The sequence below is a fragment of the Thermobia domestica genome, chromosome 8 (genome assembly GCF_964235325.1).
Source record: "Thermobia domestica chromosome 8, izTheDome1.hap1.1, whole genome shotgun sequence".
NCBI lineage: Eukaryota > Metazoa > Arthropoda > Insecta > Zygentoma > Lepismatidae > Thermobia > Thermobia domestica.
In genome coordinates, this window is record NC_137461.1 from 195,592,300 (window position 1) to 195,617,302 (window position 25,003).

Sequence of the window (25,003 nt, forward strand, 5' to 3'; positions counted from 1 at the left end):
TTTCTGGAAGGAGACAATGTAACTTTCTTGAGTTTCAATTGCTTTGGAGCAAAAGAAGGTGGCGCCCCTTTCCTTCTAGTGTTAACTGTGCCGCAAGCTCGAATTCCCACTGACTCAAGTTCTTCATACAAGCAAGGCAAGAGAACTGGAAAAGTTATCTATAAATATATTATGGCCAACATATTTCAGCTCATCTGCCAACCTCACAACTAGGTCGTGGGTGACATAGAGTCGCGTTTGTTGGAGAATTATGTTTCGGACTCTGAGTGTTATCCTCAAAGTGTAGGCTTCTCAGAATATAAATGAATCTGTTTACAGACAAGAGAATTGCCATATTATGGTGTGTAATTAAATCCCTTTGTCTTTCAATAGTCTACCAATTTATTACGGCGTTTCAAGCCCATTCTTTGACATATACCGAGAAAAATACATAACTCCTACATCGAGAAAGGTTGTCCATGTGACATACTGGCACAGTTTCCAGCCCTTTGAAAAAACTGGAGCATATACAAGTTACTTTTGTTCCACTACCAGTCTGAGAACCCGTAGTAAAAAAAAAAAAGAGGAAAAACAAATCAAGCGGCCGTACACCTCCATGTGAGAGAGACTGATTCGTCATCCCCGGGTTCCCAGTAAACGAGGGAACCTGGGGAGAACACCATTCTGTGAACTGTGTTCATCAACTTTCAACCAGTCCCTTTGCCTTTTACGCGGAAGGGTGCTGCTGGTGGGTGGTTGAGCAACATCGTCGACAGAAGAATCATTGTTCTCTCTTTCAGAAACATGCAAAGCAGCATTTCCAGCATCTAAATGCCTCATTCTCATCCGAAAAATAACCACCCCCCTCAATTCCCTCTTCAAAATCATCCTAATTCTCCAGATCAAACTCACTTTCCATTTGCTCGTTGTCGGTGTCATATCTCTCAAGACGTTCACGTATCTGAGAGCTGGAAAGCGCCATGCTAAGTTTCGAAAAATACTACCTATAACTCGAACCAATAAACACACTTTTCCTGTTTATTATACAAAAGTGCAAACAGTGTTACTGTCAGTGCAAACGACACACAAAAAAATTCTAGACACTACACTCCTAACAACTTCACTCAGTCAACTGCGCTGCACCAACAAAGAAAACTGGACAGCAATGAAACTCGTATAGGCTGTGACAAAGCTAGAAATAGATTTCACTCATATTGGATGCACAGTTGCCATATCGTTCGTATTTTAACTTCTTGTAAACAATGATAAGATACTGGATGCGGAGGGGAGAGAAGCGTGACTAAAAACACAAACACTTCTTATTTGTGCTAGCAATGTGGAATGCAATGTGGACTTATAAAATATTATTATTATTATTATTATTATTATTATTATTATTATTATTATTATTATTATTATTATTATTATTATTATTATTATTTTATTGTTCCCTTGCTTTGGTTATTATTTTTACTTCACGGTATTGTAGTTTTGTTTTACGAATTTAATTTCTCACTTGTTATCAACTGTAGCATGCTGGGAGTTAGCTGGCTCGCCATGTAAAAATTCTCAGATGCTTCAGTTGACGTAATTGCCTGGTGAGTTAACTTCATTTTTTATAGCTCATCAATTATCTATAGTTTTGTGACAGTATAATCGAGTCTTGCCAGTAATATACGTATTGCAGATAAGTTTAAAATATATACATATATATATTTATGTGAATCTTACGAGTATTAGTTCATACATTTTTCATACATAATAATTATAATTATTTGTCATTTTTTTATCTTTTGGCTGACGCCATTTTTGTAACAAAAAGAAGAAGGACTATTGTGTCCTCGTGGTTAAGGTAATTTTGAACAAAACTAAAAATATTACATATCCACAACTTAGAGTTGACAAAACTAAATTGCGTTTAGTTTCTTGTTGAATATTTTTGATAATTAAAGATATCTTCATTTATTTGTTTTGCCAATAAATATTAATAATAATACATAATGTCAGAATCTGAAGAAGATAAGGACTTGCACCTTACTCGTTCCGGAAAGGTATGGGGTTCAAAACCCGAGGCGAAGTCACAAGTTACTCAAACCGATTTTGTGTCAGGAGGTGATAGTGGGACTAGTAAACATATGAAAGGCGGACCAACGCTACCTCATATGAATGAGAGTTCGGATTCAATCCCTCATAGCAAATTAGAACAAAATGTACAATTGAAGCTTATTGATATGTATGTGAATCAACTTCCGATGTGTGATGGTACAGTGCCCGACCAATTGTATACCTTTTTAGTCCAATTGTGTGAATTGGTCGAGTTGAACATTTTTCCTTTCGAATGTTTAATGTTGGCAGTGAGATCCAGGATGAGAAATCCTCTTAGTGATATTTTTACTGAAGCGTGTTCTTTGGCTAGCGCTTGGGACCCTGTATGTAGGCACTTTGTTCGGCAGTTAATTTCTGACTGTGCTCAACATCACCTTATGGTTACTAACTCTTATCGTCCTCAAGGTCCATGTGAACGTATTAAGGACTATGTAAAGAGGGTGTGTACTAGTGTAAAAATTTTAGATCTTACAGTGGGTGAAGAAAGTATATTGCGTGCAATTGCTTCGGGTGTTACTCCCAGTGTTAGGGAGAAATTATTCTATGCTGGAATACCTAAATCTATGAGAGACTTTGAACAATTATTGGAACAGTATATGAAGCATAAACTTTATTCTCTGCAATTCAATAATTCGTTTCAACCCACATCGTCCTCTACGAGAACTGCTACTGATAGTGCTTCCCCCTCGTTTCATAAATCTAGATCGGGGCATTATTTTTCTCCAAAAGGTGGTAGAACTTTTCACAATAAAGATAGTGCTGCGCGCTTGCCTTCGTCTTCCTTTAATTCTATGAACACAAAAGGACATTCGTATAATACTGAAGGCCAGGGACGCTTCAGTACCATTTCACAAGAGACTAATAGAGGTGTTTATGTGTTAATTAAGCTGTTTAGTAAACAATATCATGCTTGTATAGACTCAGCATCTTCAATCAATTTAATAAATAATGAGGTGTTTCAGTTTTTGAAAACAAAAATTAACTTAAAAATTATTCCTAAAACATTTAAAGGAAAGGCAGTTAATAATACCGAACTTGTGTTAGACAAGTGTGTACGATTCAGTTTTAAAATACAAAACAAACTTATTAGTGTGCGCTCATTTGTCTATCCAGAACTTGAATTTCCTGTTTTATTGGGGTTGGAATTTTTGAATGATGCTCAGTACTACATGGACTTTAAGAGTAAATCTTTAAAACTTCAACGCTATCAACTGTCTATTCCCCTACTTACGGGAATAACAACTCAACTCCCCCCTACCCAACCCTGGATCTTTTTCCAACATGGATACTGGTGCCTTTGATTCTACTTGCAGGAAGTCTGTCGATGAAGGGCACCCAATACACGCTCTTTTTGGGGATGCTGTCACCTCAGATACTTCCTGCGCTGTTCGAATGTTTAACAATGCAGAGGATCGTCGATCTAAGGCTACATCTGTTTATTCTGTTGCTGGGGCACAGTGGAAGGATTCACATTCTCGGCTATCTGAGGGGAACCTGATTCCTGGCGTTTCTGGTGAGGTGGATGTCCCGGTAAGATACGCCACTGACATTCAAAAACAGCAGGTGAGGTCTTTATCTATTAATAATTATGAGAATCGAGAGTCCACACGTTCAGCGAGTGCTTATCATTTGCCAGCGAAAAATGAATGTTTATCAACAAAAAGACAAAATAAAAATAACAGCTGTTTTCCTATACACCTGTTTGTGCCAGACATTCAACCAGTGGAATATGAAATGTACTGTTGTAGTGTCGATTATGCAGCTAACTTGGCTCCTAGTGTTGATATGAATAGTATTATAAATGGTGTTGATAAAAAGTTGCTTGTTTCAAATCCTACAAAGTTCGTTTGTTCAATATATGTGTGATGAATTTAAAGAAGTTCTTACAGATAAAATAGGTAAGGTTACCAATTTTGAATATCACTTAAAATTAAAGGATAACAATGTTGTTTGTGAAAAACAGTATCCGCTGTCGAAAGCTCACAGAAATGAGATGAGAAAATTTATAGAAGAATATAAGCGTAATGGGGTCATTCAAGAAGCGAATTCTGATTACCGATCTCCTTGTTTCATTGTTAAAAATTCCAAAGGGGAAGGTAGAGTAGTTTTAAATTACGCGGAATTAAATGAGCATTTAATGGGTGACAATATGATCTGTCCTAATGTAGAAGAGTGTATGGCTTCACTAGCTAATGCTAAGATAATATCACATATTGATGCCAAACGGAGTTTTCATCAAATTGTCCTTGCAGAAAGTAGTAGGGCCTACACGGACTTTGCTTTTGAGGGGAAAACCTATGTGTGGAATAGAATCCCTATGGGAATAAAGATAGGAAGTCAAGCAATTACTCGTGTTTTGTATGATGTGCTGGGTGATCTAAAAGGAAAGGGTGTTGATTTCTATATTGACGATATTGTCCTAACTTCTTCAGATGCAGAATCTCACACGAATTTGTTGCTTGAGGTATTTTCTAGATTGCGTTCTAGAGGGATAACGGTCTCGCCTCAAAAGTGTAAGCTGTTTCAAACTTCTATTCAGTATTTGTTTTTTTTTCTGATGGTAATGTTTTATTACTCCCTGAGCGTATTGAGGCGATACGTCGATTGCCACCCCCCGTTGTAGAAGAGGGGTTCAGGAATTATTGGGAGCTCTGGGGTATTATGCGAAACATTGTCCTAATTATGCGGAAATAATGTCTCCTATTACGGAGTTAAAATCTCCTAAGAAAAATTTGAGTGGGGGCCTAGGCAGGTCGATGCTTTTAAAAGAATAAAGGAAGCCTTTGAAGAAAATATAATACTAAAGGTTCCTGACTTTAATAAGAGATTTTATCTTCAGGCAGATGCATCTCTAAAATGCCTGGCTGCGACAATCTCACAAAAGACAACTGATGGTTCAATGCTCCCTATTGCTTTCTACTCTAAACGTTTAAAGGAGGCTGACGCTAATCGTACAATCTTTGAACTGGAACTGCTTAGTATCTTTAATGCAATGATTAGATTTCAGCAGTTCTTGGTAAATGAATTTACTATCCTTACTGACAATATGAGTTTGGTACATATGTTACGCAATCCTAAGAAGGTATCTCGTTATGGTAACATAATTCAAAGACTTTTTGAGTTCAATTTTAAAATTGAACATATTACCTCGGGACAGAATTTAATACCGGATTTTCTCACCCGTATATATGACACCAATTTGTATGATGTGTTAGATGAACCACTGGATGAAGATGTTTATGCTAAGAATTTTATATGTAGTTTGCGAGATTTGCCTCTAGCCTATGGCGATATTAGGAATTATCGAAAAACTGAATCTGATACGAAAGACTTATATCAACAAGTGGCTAATAATGGAAATAAGTTGGGTGATTATAGAATAGAAAATGGTATTCTTTACCAGCGAACTAAAGCTCGTAATGTTCAGTATAAAATATTGTTACCCTTGTGTTTGAGAAATATGATCATGAGTTACTATCATGAATTTCAGCTAACGGGCAATCATATTGGTTATTTTAAAACTTTATGTAAAATTCGTAGGCTTTTCACTTGGCCTAATATGATGGCTGATATCAAGTCTTTTGTAACCACTTGCCATACTTGTCAAATTTCGAAACCTAGACTAGCCAAACCACAAGGTGAATTAATATCTAAATATAATAAGATTCCTAATGGGCATCTATTTGCCGATTTGGCTGGTCCTCTTCCAACTAGTTCTGGCTATTCTTATGTGTTATTGGTACTTGATAACTGTACACGTTTTTTGCATTTAATTCCATTGCGGAAGGCCAATAGCACTATTATTACACGCGAATTATATAACATTTTTTGTAAATTTGGGTTCGCATTTTCTCTCACTACGGACAGGGCTTCTTATTTTACAAGTTATACCTTTAGGTCTTTCCTGCATGGTTTAGGTATTAAGCACATACGTAGTTCACCCTATTTTCCTGGTGGAAACGCCGTGGAACGATACGTGCAGGTTTTGAAAACGGCTATCAGAAGTTATTTTCATGACAAACAAGACAAGTGGTCGAGTTATTTGAAAGAATTGCAATTTGGTATTAATGCGGCAGTTCATTCAGAACTTAAATATAGCCCGTTTCGTTTGTATATGGGAAGAGAACCCATTGATCCCTTAATGGCTAGGTGGGATATTTCTGATAACGATATTGTAGCTCAAGATGCCAAGGATATTTGGTCTAAGGTATTTCACAATATGGAAAAAGTATGGAATGAAAGAAGACGTATTTATAATAAACGAGTAACTCCAGTAACATTTTCAGAAGGGGATAAAATGCTGTATCGCTCTCATATTCTGTCGTCTAAGAAAGATGCCATTAATAAATCCTTGTCGCCCTTATGGGTTGGGCCCGTGGTTATTGAGTCGTTTTTGAGTAAAAATACAGCTTTGTTATTCAATGAATCTCAAAATAGGAAGTTTCCTTATCATGTATCGTTATTAAAACGCTACTTACCTCGGATGCATGTTAATGATCCTTAAGGTTTAAGAAGGTCTGACATGACTACTAGAAATTTATAAAATTCACATATAAATATGTTTCTCTGGTTTTGTTGTGTTAATTGCACTTTATAATTTGTTTTTGTGGCCACAAAAACGTCAAAATTATCTATATGTAATACTTATTTCCTTTGTATATATTTGGTAGTTGTTTCATTTACTATATATTATATATATGTATTTATGGTTTATATATTTTAATGGTCTATTTTCTGAATAAGGTTGGTATCATTCTGGGCCTGAAAAAGTTCAGCCTGATCACCTGAACTTTTTCAGACGGAGGAGGGTGATATGTAATGTATTCAGAATCTGGTCACTTATAAAATATTATTATTATTATTATTATTATTATTATTATTATTATTATTATTATTATTATTATTATTATTATTTTATTGTTCCCTTGCTTTGGTTATTATTTTTACTTCACGGTATTGTAGTTTTGTTTTACGAATTTAATTTCTCACTTGTTATCAACTGTAGCATGCTGGGAGTTAGCTGGCTCGCCATGTAAAAATTCTCAGATGCTTCAGTTGACGTAATTGCCTGGTGAGTTAACTTCATTTTTTAAAGCTCATCAATTATCTATAGTTTTGTGACAGTATAATCGAGTCTTGCCAGTAATATACGTATTGCAGATAAGTTTAAAATATATACATATATATATTTATGTGAATCTTACGAGTATTAGTTCATACATTTTTCATACATAATAATTATAATTATTTGTCATTTTTTTATCTTTTGGCTGACGCCATTTTTGTAACAAAAAGAAGGACTATTGTGTCCTCGTGGTTAAGGTAATTTTGAACAAAACTAAAAATATTACATATCCACAACTTAGAGTTGACAAAACTAAATTGCGTTTAGTTTCTTGTTGAATATTTTTGATAATTAAAGATTATATGTACAATTGTTAATTTTTGACTTTTTTAATATTTCTAAAAATCAGCAGTATAACCTCTATAGTATATAAAATTCATGTATGTATTTTGGCCAGAAACTAAATAAGATTCTCGGGAAGTTGAATGACTCATCCAGATGTGTGGCTGTTTTGTCTCTCTGGCCTTACAGCCTGCTTTCCAATACATGTTTGGATTTATTCAATTTTGTCTTGGGTGGGTTGTGGGGGTGGAGAGAGGAAATGGTTACAGCTTCTACGTTCTATTCATGTAAGGCGAACGTGGCTAAACATGGGTCAATACTTTTCTCGGCCTTAGTTTTCAAGGTGTGAGATTGGTATTTAGTACAGTTCTTACATATACTATGTAGTATATTTCGAAATATTTCGAAATATAGAGTGTTACCACCCGGGGCGCACAGAGGGGCCCAAAATTGATAAAAATGAATTTATTACAAAAAATCCTTTTTGGGGATATTTTCTCCCCTCAAGTGCACCATACGGATATGCAAGTTATACCATTCAAAAGGACGATTTATGCCAAAGAAAATAAGGTATGATTCGTGTTCCTACGACAATTAGGGACGTGCCAGTAATTTTTTATCTAGAATTCGGCGTTTCTTTCATGCTATAGGGGGAACATGCGTATTGTTGAGATATAAGTCAGTATTTTTTCTCGCCATTAGTTTTCAAAATATGAGATTGGTAATTCGAACTGTTATTACATACACTATGTAGTATATTTCGGAATATTTTGGGCGCTGAGTATTACCATCCGGGGCGCACAGAGGGGCGCAAAATTGAAAACAAAAGAGATTTTTTACAAAAGTTTCACTTGGGGGAATTTTCTCCCTTCAAGTGCACGATAGGGATGTGCAAGTTATACTGTTCGAAAGGACGATTCATGCCGAACAAGACGAGGTGCGATTCATTTTCCTACAATGATTAGTCTTTATGCTTAAGCGGATTGGATAGACATTGACTGAAAATGGTTTATCAAGGGAAAATTGGTAAATCAGCTATAGCATCAAGAATATTTTCCCCGTACATTCTTCGTTTCTCACTATTTTCACAATAATAAAGAAAAGTGTTTTTGTAAGATTCCTATGTGCGTGTCATATTCCTGATCGGAGAAATTCGCGATAATTTTTTAAAGAAAATCCCTTTTGCTATTTTGAGCAGGAATTTCTCACATTCGGTACGTAATAGAGAAATTTGACTGATGAAGTTTGGAAACTGCTTCATTTCAATAAAACGAAGTACGAGCCATGATCCTAGCGTCAATAGTGTTGTTACAGTAGCTGCATGACTGAAAGCTTAAAAATTACATTTAACAATACTAAAAGGGCTATAAGCGTCCTGTACGCGTTAAAAGTAAAAAAATCGAAGAACCACAAAAAAATGCTCGCTTTGCAGAAATTGCTCACAATGCAGCTCCGCAAACCGATCGACCAACAAACATTGCTGGGCTAACCAACACACACATACACCTACGCATACATACACATACACACGTTAGCTATATTTTTCTTTGACTTTTGGGCCTTGAAACAATCGCATTCATTTTTCTGTGGCTCCCTGCTACGTGACTCAAAACATGGCAACAATGATCCTCCCCCTCACACCTTTTATAACGAGCTGAGTACAATTCGACCTTGAATTCATACAATCTGTTAATTTGATATGAGTTTCAGAAATAGAATAAGAATTATTACGTTCATCATGCTCAAAATTATTTGATTTAAAATTGTCATTCTGAACGTTTTGCAACGAAAAAGCCTCTTTACTATTTTCACCAAATGGAAAATAAAATGTATAGTTAGGCTCTTCATAAGCAGAACAATATCTGTTACAGATATTGCACACAACATGTAAGTTTAAACTCGTAGTATACTTGGCAACAAAAGGATTGTCATTGGATTGCGGCATGGTACTGTTTGCATTTTAAAAAGATGTACTTACAGCTAGATTTGTGGTCCTTCTTCGCGGGTTTGATCTGCACAAAAGTAAAACATGTCTTTCTGCTTTTCATCTCGCTCATTAGGAACCTTTGATCCCGAGTCCTCTATTTCTTCATATATTTTACGGATTCTACTTTTTACGGCTGTCTTGTTTCCACAAACACACCGCTTGCCGCTCTTTGACAAGACTCTCCAGGGTATCCAAGGTATCAAAACTCTCCGTTATTTTTTCCACTTCTTCTTGAAGCTGATCGCTTTATTTTTCGCAACAGTTCTATTACATACAATTTTAAATTCCAATTTTTTAAGTTGGGACTGGAACCGAATTCACTCTCCAAATTCTTTAACATTCCATGTTGATTCTCACTTCAGAACGAACTTTCTGAAGTCCTGAACCAACTTCTTGAATGTTACTATTCATTTCTGTTGATCACACCTCCTCAATGTCATGTGTTAACTTACCATCTAGTCCGTCGTTAAACTTAATAATTTCTCTAGTTTTTCATCTTTCATCTTATTTTCTTCATGTATGTGCCCTTTCGTACATTCCTCACACTTCATGGATTATCTGGTAGCGAATAATACTCCCACTCCTATTCACTCATTCTTAAAATCTTGAAATTGTAGTATTTATTTCAAACATCACAAACATGATAAAAATAAACGAGACTACTTAAATCTGATACATTATAATTTCAGTATCACTGTAAAAAGAAATTCATCTTTTCAACAATTTACAAACGTCAAGAATGCCACTCGGGTTAATACTTTCGGGTGTTAAATTATTGATCATTTATATATTGCATAAATGTATTTTAGTGTTAGCTCTTGTCGCACGGATATCTTAACACTGAATCGCACCCTTCCGACAGACTTATGGGACTAACTTTTTCATATGCAGTGTATCAAACTACAATGTAATAACTCCAATTCACTTATTTCTCTTTCTTTTTCTATGCATAAAAATATCTCTATTGATGTTTAAAAACCTTAAATACTAGGAGCTTCTGAGTGCGTGTTCAACGAGTCACTGAGAGCAGAATCGCACAGAACTCGAGCACTCAGAACGTGAGCTCCAGATTTTGATCAATTGTGTGACGATTAAAAGTATTAAGAGCCCGGCAAGGAGTCAAATAACACCTAGGATTTCCTTTAAATCATCAGGTAAAGCTCCGTCGGCGACCGCGTCGAGGAATCGAAATATCAGCAGTATCAAGAAGCGTCTGCTCAAAAGCCTCTACTACAGCAGCTACGTCGAGATCCTGACACCAATGGAACCCACTGTGTGCACGAAATTTAGGCTAGTCAGCGCGGCTCACCTGGCATACACTATCCTCAATACGGACAGAGTCATAAAGAAGGATTATAGGCATTCAGATCTCCATCAACGATGACTGGCGGTTCAAGCGGAAGATAGAGCTCAAGCAAATTTACATTATAAATGCTTCCATTTAGGCCGCCCCAACCTAATCAATTTCAGTCAAAAACTGCCAATCATTTATGGACAATTTGTGCAGAAATTCGCAACACAAAGCTCCGTTTCTACGGCAGTGAACAATAAGTGAGAACAAAAACAAGAAAAGTCAAGTTTCAACAGGGGCCCCACAACTTCCTCAAAGTCGATCAAAACTGATGTGAATTTACTGTGTTTCATTGGTGCAGAAATGTACGAAACAAATATTATTTTCAAAAAAAAAGTTATCAACAACCTAGAAAAAACAATAGAAGGGTCTGTCTAAACGATAGTCCCATCACCTTGTCAGTATCGGTCGAGAATTATGTCGCTTGGTTAAGAATCGTTTGTGCAGAATTGTGCAACATAAATTTCAAGAACTAGAACAAAAAAGTAGAGGTCTTTCTAAACGGTAGCCTCCTATTCTGTCAAAATCGCCCGAAAATTGTGGCACTCGCTTGTGCATGGTTTGAACAAAAATGTGTAACAAAAATTCTCGTTTGTGTAATGATGGGAAATTAGGCAGTACAAAAAAATATGTGTCTCTGTAAATGGTTGCCCCCACCTTGTCACAATCGGTCAAAATCGTTGTCAATTCTTTACGCATTGGAACAACGAACAATGAAATAAAACAAATACTACATGAGGGGTTATCTGAACAGTAATCCTATCACCTTGTCAATGTCGGTCGAAAATGATGCCAATGATCTTTCAGTGTTTCAGAAGCAATGAGCAATGACTTACTAGGGATGATTCCATACCGGGACCAAGTACCTGGATAAAACCTATATATCATCTGAAAGCAATTGCCATAAGAGGTAAGAAACCGTTTTCAAATTGCGGGCAAACCCATAACCTGACGCTATGATGGTCCAGTTTTGACATTCGTGATCCTATGCATGGCATATTTGAGAGAATTAAAAATGTATATTACGACGTAACCGGCTGAGCCTATTAGGCCTGTTTTTGGATCATTGCTAGAACGTTACTTGTGCAAGGCTTTGCAAGTATCACTTTGCACCCAGGCCTACCCATTTCGTCAGTCTTGCCCACGAAATCCTGAATACAATGTGGCAAATAGTTTCTCTACTACTAGATGTATATCCATGTAACGTTGCATAAACATTCGTCGCTAGAAAAAATATACTGTGGATATATTCCTCTCTCAAGGACCCCGGTTTGTCAGTGTTGCCAACCAATTGTAAAATTGAAAAGGTGTAAAACACCTTCCATACGATAACACGTTTATTCATCAAGCTTGGCAGAAATATCACGTAACCCTATAGCAAAAAGACGTTAAGTGTGACTGTCTCCCACCATTCCAGGTTACTGGTGTCATCAATTTTTAGTTTAGCGTCCCTTTCAGCAGCGAGGCTATATGAGTTGGTGTCATCAACTAAGTGTAAACAACAGAATGTTGCAAATGGCATTTTTGCCACTGAACGAATATATAACAAATGTGACATAAGCAACATTCGACAATGGAAAACCTAGCATGGGTCACAGTGTAATTATGTCCGCCTACGCTGTAGACTTCAAGCAAAAATCTTAAATGTTCACATTGGTTGGCAACACTATTAAAATTGAGTGCTTGTGTGAAGGGTACACTCATACTATGTTTTCCGTTGTCTAATGCTGCTTATGTCACATTTGTTATATATTCATTCAGTGGCACGCAAGCCATTTGCAACATTCTGATGTTCACACTTGGTTGGCAATACTGACAACATAAATGGTTGGGAGACGGTAACACTCAATCCTTTTTGCTATACTGTCGTGTGATGTTTCTGCCAAGCTTGGTATATAAACGTCTTATCGTATGGAAGCTGTTTTACACCTTTTCATTTTTACAATTGGACTGCAATACTGACAAATTTGGCTCGTTGAGAGAGGAATACATCCGCGTTATATTTTATCTAATGACGAATGATGTTTATGCAACGTTACGTGGATATTCATCCAATGGTAGAGAAACCATCTGCCACATTGTATTTACAATTCGTTGGCAACACTGACCAAATAGGTACGCCTGAGTGCAAAGTGATATTATCAAAGCCTTGCCCGAGTAACGTTCTAGCAATGATCGAAAAAGGACCTATTAGGCTCAGCCGCCTCCGCGTGATACATCGTAACATTCAGTTTTACTTCTGTCGAAATACCATACATAGGGTCACAAACACCAACAAACCGGCCTCTTATAAGATCAAGTTGCGAGTTTGCTCGTGATTTGAAAACGGCTTCGTACTTCTGATTGCAAGAGCTTTCAGGCGATATATAGGTTTTATCCAGGTCCTTGGTCCCAGTATGGTATCATCCCTAGTTAGAGCAAAAACAAACTGGGGCTATCTCAATGGTAGACTCTACCTTTGTTAAAATCAGTAAAAAATTGGCATTGATTGTGTTACACCTTTGCACAGAAATTTGCAAGAAATCTTGGTTTTTGCAATGATGAACTATGAACTAAAACAGAAAGAAACTGGTGTCTCTCTAAACTGTAGCCCCAAGCTCATCTAAATCGGTTAAACAGGTGTCAGTCATTTGTGCATACTTCGAGCAGAACTCTCCAACATACTATTGCTTTTGTGTAACAATGGACTCTGAGCTAGAATGAAAAAAATGGAAGCTGTGTTGACTGTAGACCCACCACCTTGTCAAGATTGGTAAAAATTTATTTAACTCTGTTGTGCGTTCATTGTGCAGAAATGTGCAACACAAATCTTAGTTTGTGCAGTGATGAACAATGATCTACAACAAAAACAAAATATGTTTCTCTCTAAGCAGTAGGGTCCTAGAAAATGTTTACCAACTCTTCTTTTTCGACAATTCCCAAATTTAAGGAATGGTCCTAAGAACGCCTCTTAAATATTAAGGTGAGTATACCAATATATCCATGCCGTATGAAGGGGCGGATACTCCTGTGCTTACCCACATAAAATAATAAGACCTCATAAGATAATAATGATAAATTAGGTCAATAATCGACCTTGTGGTGAACACGTGATTGTAATACTATTTGGTATTTCTTCAATCAGATAAAAAACGAGAAGGAATACTATTTCTTACAGAGGTACACCTTGTCTCAAAAAGGTTGAGCGCATTCTTTATTGGTGTTTTGAGGCAAAAATTTTCTAAGTCCAGCTTCGGGTATCTTCGGGAAAAAGTAAGCCAGGTTCGAACCTCCAAGCCAGCCTTTGCAATCGGGAAAAAGTTTGCAGATGTGTTTTTCTTCTTTTAAATATAATAAGACTTGTTACCAAGTGTTTAAAAAAGCAACATTGATTGAAATACTTAATGATACAATATTTCGAAACCTTGCACATGCTTGTTTGTCATTTAGCTCTCTATACGTAATGGAGCATTTAAATACGTTAAAGAATCTTTCCATATGTAAAAGAATGCTCAAAGTTAAGAAATAGAACATAATTATCGCCTGAGTACTAAAATAAAAGTCAAAGTAGAACAGAAACAGCGTTTGCCATGGATATGAATGTCATAATTATCTTGAGATCCGTTATACATCGCTAGAAGCTTAGTTCTAGAAGTCCTTGTGTTAGCTCATTGGTAAGCTGTCGGATTTCAAATCATAAGGTTGTGAGTTCGAATCCCATCTGGGTCTTTATTTTTTTTAAAATTATATTTTCCGCAATGCATGAAAAATTATATAAAATAATTATATTAAAATACATAAGTTGTTTATATATAACATAACAATTGCAGAACATAGTAATTATTATGTTTAAAATATAACATCTGAGATAATTTTCACAGTAGGTCGGTATTATATATGAGGATGTAAATACAAGTTAAGAAACTCGTTCAATAGCAATAAATAAATCATGTAGTGTATTTATTTGCAGCTATTTGTCATATAGAGAGTAATTCTCAACATTCATAATATAGAACGTCATTTATGTTCTTGAAAAGTTATTCGATGCATAAACAGAGGGTATAAACAGAGAATCCAAAGTCGGAACGCTCGCAAAAAAATTCATGAACCCCAAAGGTCACGTGAGCAGACTGGAATTGTCTTTATGAAGCATGCCACAGCAGAAAGTCTTTACATAGATTTTCAATTCAATTCCTGATATATGCTTTTGCAATGTAGAAGTCGTGATGCCTTGAGTCGCCCTCTCTCGCTCGCTCGCTTGCTCACTCTCTCTCTATTTATACAGAATATAAAAGTGGATTTATGTGTGTGTTTCAACATAATTCTGATATATCTAGAGCAATTTTAACTATATTTCTTACAGTCTGGAAAAAGAGTACTGTCGGGATACATATCAAAAATGCTAGAAACGGGTCGATATTATTATTGAATCCATAGTTTCGTGGTCGCTTAGGTGAGTAGCTCTACTTTCAATTCAAGTCCAATTAAGCTCCCATTAGCACCCAGGGTGGTTACGTAGCGACATAAAGATATCGAAATCAACCGATATTAGAATCGAATCATAAGTTTTCAGCGCCGCTAACAGTGCAGCATTTCCCATTAGTCCACATTAGTTCCATTGCCTAGAGGGCAACATATTTGCAGAGTGCAAATTTTAAAACTTGAATATTATTTTAATTTTTTCCGTATGAAAAAGTTAAAAATCATGAGCAAATATACTATTTCACGAACAATCCTCTTTTACTATTCTAATATGTTTAATAATAGCGTAAGAAATGTAATAGTAATTCAGAACATGTTTCACAGTTGTTATTTTTTCTTACATAGTTGTAGCTGTAGCATGTAGTGAGTGGAATTTAACTGTAATAAATTCACTAATTAACCATATTCGAATTAAGTTTTATTTTTAAGTTCGGAATGAAGGGGCGGAGAAATATGGAGTTATTGGGGGCACCGAGCTTTTCTACATTTTATTTTCAAGATCTCCATTTTTCTTTTGTCATTTGTTCCTAATAAAAAAAAGTTCAGTCACTTTTGGATTGTCATAGGATAGTAGGAGTTGGATTTTGGGATGCAGCCTGTGAGATTCTAGAGGAGCTAACTGCTTAAAAAAATATTTTTGAATCATCTGTAACATATGAAATAAGGATATGTATCATAAAAAATTGAAAGTAACTATGTCTGCGTAATCATCACGGTCAAATTGCAAAGTCAAATGAATTGACGTTTGGTATATAATCAGGCTCCAATCCCAACTGGGAAGTTGTCATACGCGTGTCACTTTCATTATAATACATATCCTTAGGGGGAGTAGAAGTCCGAATTTTTGCGAAAAAATTAGTATCTCACAAGCCGTTCAACTGAGAGCTGAAATTCAGCATATAACTCTTTATTAAAAATAAAGAGAATATGCCCTGGCATTTTTTTAAATTGTCTTTTATGAGCGGGGGGACGGGGGTGCATTTTCTATATATTGGAAATTGGTAGTGGGTTGATTTGTAAAAATAATCGAAAACGATTGATATTAGTTGAGAAAAAAATTGAGTAATGCAAACTAAAGTTCTTTTTGAATTTTATACCCACTTCTTTCTATTTATAATTGCTGAAGCTGGTGTTTAATATATGGAGCGTTCCGAGCATAAGGCAATCAAGCCATAAAGTTAGAGAAAAATGGCCATAAAATTTGTATTCTAAACTTAATTACATGGGCATTTCCAATTAGTACGGCATGCTTAATTATATAGAAAATTAGTTTCTCTCTTTTTTTTTTTTTTTTTACGTTGGTCTACTTTGCCTTGATTCGAAACTTTTAAATTTCACCCTATTTTCTACTGAAATGTGTCTGTAAGGCAACGAAGAAATAATTACATATGGTAAATTTAAATTCATTTTAATTCGGAAGATGAGAAACACTTTGCCATTATATATCGTAAAGGTCAGACCCACCAGTATTGTAACAAAGAGGTGCTTGAGCCAATGACGGTAGAAATTCAAACTCCGATAAGTGATAATTTCACAGTCTTGTTTTATTACAAGTGTAATCTCTTTAGTCAATGGAGAGGAGGACGTGGGTCATCGGTCAGAGTTGATGTCGATGGGTTTTGGTGGGTCGGAGTTGGTCGCAATGGTTCAGAGTGGTTCATAGTTGGTGGTGGGTCAGAGTGGATCACGATGGTTGATGGGTCAGAGTGGGCAAATGGGTCATTTGGGTGGTGGGTCATAGTGGGTCATGGTGGGTCGTGGATCAAATTTTCATTGACCCACACCATCTCTGGTTAAAATTGTACTAAAGAAAAGAGGCACCGAAGATGCATGTCGGCTATTATGCTCAAATTTTGCGCATGGATAGTACTCCACCAGAAAGCAATAAATCTGAAACGGTTCACGGTATGACCTCCTAGAACTCGAGATGTAGGGGTTTGTCTGATTGGCTAAATTAAGACGTCAATGATTTATCCTTCAACAACCAAGCTTTTTATGATCGTTTCCGTGGGGAAGTCAGAAGAACACGTGCTTAGTAATCGTAATATTGATAGTTCGCGTCCACCCCGGGGTATTTGTTTTGTGTTTTTTTGTTTCACCTAAATATAAACAAATCACACATATAGGCATTTTAACATATTTTGGGAGAGTAATTTTGTGGTTCGTTGGCGTTTCATCGCGTCTCTGCCGCTGGTAGTAAAGTTTTCAATATGGAACTTGGGCCATCACGGATCGTCGCTGCGGGGCCACCAATTTCTGGCGAGAGGTTAATAGTTGACCATCTGTAGTCCACCGACGCTTACAGCTTAGGGTAATGAACGATGTCCTTGCCTTGTAGACTTCATGACTACCGACGTCGGCAGTCAACTAGCTTTTAGTATTCCTTTACTAACCATCTATCGTTCATGTTTGTACACGGTGTTGTCATAATAATAATAATAATAATAATAATAATAATAATAATAATAATAATTATTATTATTATTATTATTATTATTATTATTATTATTATTATTATTATTATTATTATTTGTAGTAACAGTAGTATAATTGATGATAGAATAATTATTGTCTATGTATTGTCTAGGTAGGACTACACACAGGATTTGGCTCGTTTTGGTTCGACTTGACTCTAATCCGAGTCGAGTTGGAAGATATTTTTCGCGCCGAGTCCAAGAGTAGACCTCAAAGATGTCTGTTTCGAGTCGAGTCGAGTTTCAAAGAAAAGTCGTTCGTGCCCATCCCTACTAATGAGAGCTTAATCGGAGTTAAGCGAAATTGAAAGTCTCACTATTTATCTAAGGGACCCCGAAAACTATGAATCTAATATCGATCATTTTCTAGCAATCTTTAATATGTATCCCCCTCCCATTCACCATAAGTAACCCGACAACACTCTTTTTGAAACTATAAGAAATGTGGTTAAAATTACTCTAGGCCAGTGGTTCTCAATCTAATTCCTATCACGATCCCCTTTTATCACACGCTCTTGCCAGCGACCCTTTTATAATTTGTTTTATAATAAGCTTGTGTGGGATTTTTAACATACCTATTTCTATAATAGTAGAATCCATTTTGTTTGTTTATAGTGAACAGTGCCATGGAAAATCATTGCCTGGGGCGAGAGTATAGTACGATGTCACCGTATATATGAGTGACGTCGACAGACTAGCTACGAAGCGCCACCATGGTTGGCACGAAGCTCAATAACATTTTCAAAATAAACCCTACCTTTCCTTAATTTTGAGCACATTTTATTACGTTTTTCCTTCTATTTTACACATGTGCACATGCACTTTCCTAACTTGAGTAACACACTTCCTCCGAAATGTGTGGCCCCTCTTTTCGGCGCCCGGCACTGACAATGGATACAGTAACTGTAATATCTATATTCCCAACGACGAAGGTGCTGGTTCAAGATGGATGTTAAACTCCTTCATTGAAGAGGCCATTAACGTATCCGATCTAAGCCCACAACTTCTTGACCAAATAATAGATAGATCATGCGACAAGTCTTTGCAACTGGTTTTCTGTAACGAAGACTTGGACAAGTTCTGCCTGATGAGGAGAGAAGAATATCCTGGTCTGGTGATTGCTGCTTTAAAAGTAATAATTCCATTTGCTATATCATACTTGTGCGAAAGTGTTTTTTTTTTATGGTAAACATTAAAACAAAGATAAGAAATCGCTTATCAGTTGAAAACGGCTTGATAATATTCGTCATGAAGATTGAACCGGGCATTGCTGCACTAGTGAAATTACACCATGCTTAGGTATCTCATTAGGTTTTAATTTTAATTGTATTTCAATGTGCAGGTTTTGTTTCATGTGTATTTTTCTAGTATTTATATATACAGTTCTCATTAGTTTTATATCATACCTCTTTGATTTAAATTCATTTTTAAACAACTCTACTAACTAACTAACTCTATGGCCTATGGAACCCGGAGGTTCAATGCCGCGTTCACGAAAGCTCTACACTGACTTCTATCCTTAGCCATTTGGATCCAGTTTCTACTTTGTATTCTTATCTCAGCGAGATCCATCTTAATATTGTCCTCCCATCTGCCCCTAGGTCTTCCTAATGGTCGTTTTCCGTTCGGTCTTCCAGTCAAGACTTTCAAGGCGTTTCTACTTTCTTCCATTCTAGCTACCTGACCTGCCCACCTAAGCCTCCTAGACTTGACGACCCTAACAATGTTGGGTAACCGTATAAATTATGTAGTTCCTCGTTATGAAGTTTCCGCCATTCCCCATTCCCGTTCCTCTTGGGTCCGAATATTCGTCTAAGGATCTTGTTCTCAAATACTTTCAGTCTATGTTCTTCCCTCAGAGTAAGCGACCATGTTTCGCAACCATACAGAACAACAGGCATGATTATCGTTTTGTATATTTTAAGCTTCAAATTTCTCGACAGAATTCGCGACGACAAGAGACTTTGAACCGAATAGTAACACGAATTCTACACCCTTTGAAAATGTTCAGTAGACTTATTTTTTATTGTTCTTTACAGTGTGTATAAAAAATAAAAGTATGCCTATCAGAACAAAATTAAAAATAATATTTAAAAATAATTTCTGGTATTAGATTCTAACTATATTTGTCTCTTCCGCCTATCTTCGCGATCCCCTAGGGGCCGCGACTCCCAGGTTGAGAAACCCTGCTCTAGGCATACATGAGTTATGATGGAACATACATACATACACTTTTATATGTATAAATGCAGATAAGAGAGAGTTGAGAGAGAGCGATTAAGGAATTACCGCTCTCAATCTCTTCCCTTTACTTTTGCGATTCGTGAATTTCTTACGTGACAGTTTGGGGCTAGCTAGTTTTTTGTCTTGAACCACGATCCGATTTTCGATATGCTCTACCTAAATGCTGTAATGCGAATATTGAGAAGTTATCTGCGATGAAAGTAGCTGCAAATAAATGCATTACATAACTTATTTATTGCTATTACACGATTTTTTAAATTTGTATTCAATATTCACACATAACACACCGACGTTCTGTGAATACCTCAGATGTTATATTTTAAAGATAAGAATTACTTATGTCGTGAAATGATATGAATATATATATTCAACTGATATATACAACTGATGATATGAATATATATATTCAACTCATATATACAACTGATGATATGAAAATATATATACAACTGATGAATTGTAATGTAACTATTTTACATAATTTTCATGCATTGAGGAAAGTAGAATATCATAATGGAATCTCACCTGAACGGGTATCGAACTCACGATTTAAACGCTCGGTGGTGTACCACTGAGCTAATATGACCGCTTTTCGGAAGCTGCTTCTGAAATATAACTGAGCTCATACGTAAATGCTCTTTTCCGTATGGAAATCACAATGACAAAACGAGAGTGTGAATACATAGTCTCGAAATATTGTATCATTAAGTATTTCAATCAATGTTACTTTTTTCTACACTTAATACCATTTCAACATGTCTTATTATATTTAACAGAAGGAAAAACATATCTGTACATCTTTTTCCGATTACTAAGGTTGGCTTTGGAGGTTCGAACCAGCAGCTTTAGTTTACTGTTTTCCGAAGACACCCGAAGTTGGACTTCGAAAGTGTTCGTCTCAAAACAGCTATAATCATATCGCTCAATCTGTTTGGTATATGGTATATGTTTTTATACGTGTAAAGTCAGTATAACAATTCATTCTTTAAACAGCTATTCGTATGTATTAATATTCCTTTATAAAAACTGTTTTTATTATTATTATTACGGCGCACCATTTTCAGATTTCTTTCGCGAGTCGTTGACCAAGTCGTTCGCCACCAGCGTTGCCAGACTCACAGCTCGGAATTATTCCAAAACCTGATCGAACTTATGCTAGATTCGGTCAAATTATCTTAGATCCTCATAATTACTAATTCAGGAGTTTAAAAAAAAAAAACAAAGTTGAGATACGATAACGTAACTTAAAATACACAGAGAGCAAGAATGCATGGATAGAACTCAATACTTCACGCACCAAAATTTTAACTCAACTAAATTACTGCAGTCGTTGCCAAACTCAATGGCGTATATATCGTATAAATGAATGCAAAGTTTTTGTTTACATATTTTGAAAGAAAATTACTTCGCAGCATAAGCGGAGTTGGGAATCGTCTGCTGGGGGAGGGGGCAGATTTTTGGTCGGTCTCGGAGCTGTCATTTCAGGAATAAATATGATCATGAAGTCAGAAGTAAAGATGGTGAAGTTGTCAAAAGTTGGGGGGAGAATGGCCCCCATAGCTCCGCCCATGCCTCGGAGTTAAACGATTAGAAAACCCTGGGTGGAGCCACAAAAAAAAAAAAAAGCCCAAAGCCGTTCCGAACTTACTTAGGAAAATAAGACTGCCTGTATGGTTTACCGAGTGTATGAATCAATGGAAGAGGATACATTTCTGCCGTTCTTTTTCTTCCCATAACCAACTTCTCCAGGTTTTACGGCTTTTTGATAACTTGCTGAAATTGTGCTAGATTTGGGCAGGATGCTAAAAGCAAGATGCTAGGTGCTAGAGATATGCAAATTATGCTAGATCTAGCATCATTATGCTAGATCTGGCAACGCTGTTCCCCACAATAGGCGTGTCGTGCAAGTAACCAATCACACGTTAGGTACTAGCTTTTACCTATTGCTTTCTTCTCACAGCTCAGAACATTGGTAACTATGGATAGACGTACAGCAGTAATTACTTTATGGGAGTTGGAAGGTTATTCTGCAACTGCAGCTAGCAGGCGAGTAGGTGTCCCGGCCTCTACAGGAAGGCAATGGATTCGGAAATATGATGCTACAGGTCAGACTGGTAATTTACGATCTCCTGGTCGTCCGCATGTGTCAACCGAAGCCCAAGATGCGAGATTAGTAAACGAAGCCCGGTTAGACCCACTAAGGACGTCTAGACAGATAAGGGAAGCTTCTCTCTTTCCTGGTAGTAAGCATACAGCTCTGCGAAGGCTTCGTCATGCTGGGTTACGTGGCCGTGTTGCTGCCGTGAAGGAAAAACTCTCAGACGACCACAAAATTTACCGTCTCGCGTTTGCACAGGCGAATGTGGGTCTCAATTGGGAAAACGTAGTTTTCTCAGATGAATCCATATTCACAACATCAAAGGAGGGACGCCGTTTTGTGTATCGTCCGAGAGGCACCCGATATGACCATGGATATGTGGCTGCTTGCAATTGCAGTGGCCATGTATCTATTTTATGTTGGGGTTGGATTTCCAGTCGCGGAGCAGGACAGCTTCATAGAATTGAAGGACATCTGGACAATGCTCAGTACTTAGACATTATCAGTAATATCATGGTGCCATCTGTTTCAGCCTGATGGTGTAATTCAGTTCCAGCAATAGCAGTCGCCAATACATAATTCCCGTGTGGTTCAGGAATGGTTCGCAGGGCACCCTGAGATTGATTTAATCGACTGGCCGCCTCGTGGAGCAGACCTCAATCTCATGGAAAATATGTGAGCAGAAGTGAAGCGTACTCTAAGGGAAAGTTGGCCTGAGGCAGATCCACCAAGAACTCAGGATGACCTGTGGCATCTTGTTTCCGAAGCATGGCTGGAGGTAGGGGAAGGAGATAGATTTGTCACCCATGTAATAGATTCCATGCCCAGAAGAATGGAGCGTGTAATAAATTCAGAAGGGTCTTGGACACAATATTAATGACCCCGCCTTAACTCCCGAAAACAGCCCTTTTCAGGGCTACCTAAACGCTTCTGAAAATATTTCTAGAAGTAAACCACTCCTTGTATCCGATTTCTGTGCAATCCTACTAACAAAAGAATGATAATTAGCTGTAGGCTTTGAACTCAAGACCTCTTCAGTGGCAAGTCCGTACTCTACCAGTGAGCTAACATGAACACGCAAACCTAACCTGAAGAAACACGACTTTCAATTTCTGGTATTCGATGACAATGATGCTCATATACTTTGCAAATGTTGTATTCAACTTGGGATATTCTGCAACACACACACACACATAAACAAAGCGAAAGAGAGAGAGAGAGAGAGAGAGAGAGAGAGAGAGAGAGAGATGAATACACAAAAGCATATTCAACGTATTCGAATGAGACTCTAAGTAACGACATTCCGTTCTAAAGAGAATTTGTGTTTCTTCCCGTGACGTTAAGGGGATCGGGAAAAGCTATGTGTCTTGAAGCAGGATACGACTTTGGATACTCTGTTTATACACTTTCTATATCCGTAGGAATATACTGTATTTCACGAATATAAATAACATACTGTAATGAGAATATTGAGAAGTTAAATCTGTATGACAAATAGCTGCAAATAAATACACTACATAACTTATTTATTGCTATTAAACGATTTTCCTAACTTGTATTTAACATTCTCATATATAATAACGACCTACTGTGAAAATTATCTCAGATGTTATATTTTAAACATAATAATTACTATGTTCTGCAATTATTATGTTATATATAAACAACTTATGTATTTTAATGTAATTATTTTATACTAGCAGCGTTCACCCCGCTTCGCTGGGGTCACCCCGGAACGCAATAAACCTTGTTAATTAGATAATTTTTACTTTTTCGCTTTCAAGTGATATGATAAAAACCATAGTAGATTGCAGTAAATGTTAACATTATATCGCCTGTCATTTATGTTAACCCGCCGAGTGACACGGTCATGCGGGTTGCATATAAATACGTTTATTTTTTACCTATGATGAACTAACAAAGGATTTGTACGTTATGGACACTTGAATGGTCAATTATCTCAAGACACTGGTAATTGAAAATTAAAGTGATATGATAAAAACCATCTAGGGTCCAAATCCTAATAACCCCCCAAAAATGAAAGAAATTGGTTCAGCCGTATTAGCGTGATGAGGGAACAAAGGATTTGTGCGTTCTCTTTTATATATAAGATAATTTTTCATGCATTGCGGAAAATATAATTTTAAAAAAAAAGTAAAGACCCAGATGGGATTCGAACTCACAACCTTATGATTTGAAATCCGACAGCTTACCAATGAGCTAACACAAGGACTTCTAGAACTAAGCTTCTAGCGATGTATAACGGATCTCAAGATAATTATGACATTCATATCCATGACAAACGCTGTTTCTGTTCTACTTTGACTTTTATTTTAGTACTCAGGCGATAATTATGTTCTATTTCTTAACTTTGAGCATTCTTTTACATATGGAAAGATTCTTTAACGTATTTAAATGCTCCATTACGTATAGAGAGCTAAATGACAAACAAGCATGTGCAAGGTTTCGAAATATTGTATCATTAAGTATTTCAATCAATGTTGCTTTTTTAAACACTTGGTAACAAGTCTTATTATATTTAAAAGAAGAAAAACACATCTGCAAACTTTTTCCTGATTGCAAAGGCTGGCTTGGAGGTTCGAACCTGGCTTACTTTTTCCCGAAGATACCCGAAGCTGGACTTAGAAAATTTTTGCCTCAAAACACCAATAAAGAATGCGCTCAACCTTTTTGAGACAAGGTGTACATACCGCGGTACTATACTACCATACCATTTTTCGATTTGGTAATTTCCAAAATTTAATCGTTTTTGTAATATGTACTCAGACCAAAATTTAGAGGATGAATCAAGGTACCTATAGGTTATGAAAGGAGAAAGAACCCTGTACACTCCCGTATAAACATATAGCGTAATAAGGTCGAATCAAAGAGTGCA